The following is a 2,489-nucleotide window of genomic DNA, read 5'->3' on the forward strand; positions in this document are numbered from 1 at the left end:
ACAGTCAATGTCCGCTCTCCAACATGACCCTGTCAGGTGGAGTTCAGGGGCTCAGAGGAAGAAAAGAAAATGAGGCGGTGAATATGAGTTGGGAGAAACAAGGAGAGAAACAGGATTCAATGGAGAAACTGAGCGGGGGGCAAGCGCAGCCTCAGGAACAGCGAGTGCGGCTCTCAGAGGCCGAATGAGAGCGGCCGGGCCCGGCGGCCGTGCGGTGATCTCCCCGGGCTGGGGGTCGGGGCTGCCCATTAAAGCGATGCTGCAGCGCCTCCCCCATCCTCGCCGCGGCTTCCCGGTTTCTTCTCCATTTCCACCGAGTCCGACTCACAACAAAGGAGCCGCCCAGAAACGGGATTCCTGTTGGTCATTTTCTATTCATTTTACGGAGGTTTTGGGTTTAGATTTCTTTCTGTCTCTCTCCAGCTTTCTTTCTCCGTTTATTTCTTCGCTTTGCGCTATTGAAGTCTTGAAGAAATAATGGCAAGTGAATGGAAAGCCTGTTTATGAGATAAACACACAGCAGGGGAAGTGAGCTGCAGAAGGGGCAGGGAAAGACTTTACACATGGGGAGAGGGGGGCAGGAGTTTGAGAAGGTAGAAATCACAGAGGGAGCTGTTGAAATGGGAGATTATACAGAGGGGGTGGGAGGCTGCTGTTGATTTCGGAGGGGGGTAATTAGAATGTACATGGGGACAGGGTACTTGCACATGTTTGAAATAGTGAGGGTTCGCAGTTGCATGTTTTAAATGGTGAATGTATATGAATGATGATATTATAACGAAGTCCAGAGAGATACGGGGTGGGTTGGGAGGTGGAGGGTGGTGCTGGAAGGAGTGCAGGGACTGTTTTGATGGTGGGTTGGGTATTATATGGGGGTTTGAGAGAGAATATTGGAGTGGGCAAATACGGGGTTAAAAATGGCGCGTGGAATTTGGCGGCCGCAAAAGAAATGGCAGCGATAAAATGATGCGGAGATGGAATAATCGCCTATTGATAATCGCAGGGAGGAAAAGAATGGGGGTTGGATAGTTGCGGGAGGGAAAACAAAAGAGTCTAGATTTCGAAAGAGTATTTTGTGGCCCAAATTGTTTACATTGGATAAGATATAACAAAGAACGTCAATAAACAAATAAGTTGAAGTCTATTTTTTGAATTGTAAACCAGGGGAGAGCGCGAACGCAGTCCCCCACTACCACAAATTTTGCAGTCGAGTATCCCGCATTTGGGGACATCGCAGGCATCAGCACACCCGAAGTGCAATGGGATAGCCTCGTCCTGGGAGAACAACCTGCGTGATCATTGTTTGCTCCCCTGCCAGGTAAGTATACCCTAAACTCTCACACGCTGCCAGCCGGCATCAAGCACTACCTCTCATAGTCACATACACTAATTTTTAAAAATCATAACGTCACCCTGTTCATATTTTTCCATTAAACAGCTCAGTTTTTCTCATGTATTGTAGAACATGCTTAACTATCCCTCTAGATGGAGAAAAGGTAGCTGATATACTGTCCTCCATTTATATTTGCATAATGCCTTAAAAGGAGACAAACCGCCTTCCTGGGCCACTGGCTGCAATACAGGTATTCGCCAATTAGTGGCGCTGTTCCCTCAATATAAGACACTTGTTAGGCCTCAGTTGGAATATTGTATATAGTTCTGGGCGCCACGCTGTACCTTGCGTGTCCTGCCATCCAGTCATAATTAGCAGATTCTTTCAGATAATATCACCACCTTCAACACCTCTTTGTTCTTTTGTCTGTGACATCTTTTGATTATCTGCTCCTATCGCTGCTTGCTTGTCCCTACAACCACCTCCCCCCCCCAACCACTTCTCTCTCCCCCTCCCCCCCACAACTTAAACCAGCTTATATTTCACCCCTCTCCTATTTTTACTTAGTTCTGTTGAAGGGTCATGAGGACTCGAAACGTCAACTTTGTTCTTCTCCGCTGATGCTGCCAGACCTGCTGAGTTTTTCCAGGTAATTCTGTTTTTTGTTTTGAGTTATGAAGATAGTTTGGAGAGGTTGGGACTGTTCTTCTGGAGAGGAGAAGGTGAAGAGGAGATTTGACTGAGGTGTTCAAAATCACGTGGGGGTTCGATAGAGTAAATAGGGAGAAACTCATCGAGGGAACGAGAGGGCACAGATTTAAAGTGATTTGCAAAAGAAGTTACGGGGAGAAGGCGGGAGAATGGGGTTGAGAAACTTATCAGCCATGATTGAATGGCGGAGCAGACTCGATGGGCCGAATGGTCTAATTTCTGCTCCTATGTCTTATGGTCTAAGTAAATGTGATGTGAAAAAAAACTTTCTCACACAGCGACTGGTTCGAGTTGGGAATGCACTGCCTGGAGGTGTGGTGGAGGCAGGTTCAACTGAGGCATTCATGAGGGCAATAGATGATTATTTATATAGAAACAATGTGCAGGGTTACAGGGAAAAGGCAGGAGAGTGGCACCAAGTTACAATGCTCAGAGAGCCGGTGCA

General features: G+C 47.2%; 1 non-coding gene across 1 annotated transcript; it reads right to left on the minus strand.

Annotated features, from left to right (window-relative positions):
• Positions 1–1,161: 1,161 nt before the first annotated feature.
• Positions 1,162–1,326, minus strand: LOC144674397 (U1 spliceosomal RNA). Its single transcript, XR_013574530.1, has one exon. It is a non-coding gene; the product is annotated as a U1 spliceosomal RNA (small nuclear RNA).
• Positions 1,327–2,489: the final 1,163 nt, after the last annotated feature.

The sequence above is a fragment of the Cetorhinus maximus genome, unplaced genomic scaffold (genome assembly GCF_964194155.1).
Source record: "Cetorhinus maximus unplaced genomic scaffold, sCetMax3.hap1.1 HAP1_SCAFFOLD_650, whole genome shotgun sequence".
Classification (NCBI taxonomy): domain Eukaryota; kingdom Metazoa; phylum Chordata; class Chondrichthyes; order Lamniformes; family Cetorhinidae; genus Cetorhinus; species Cetorhinus maximus.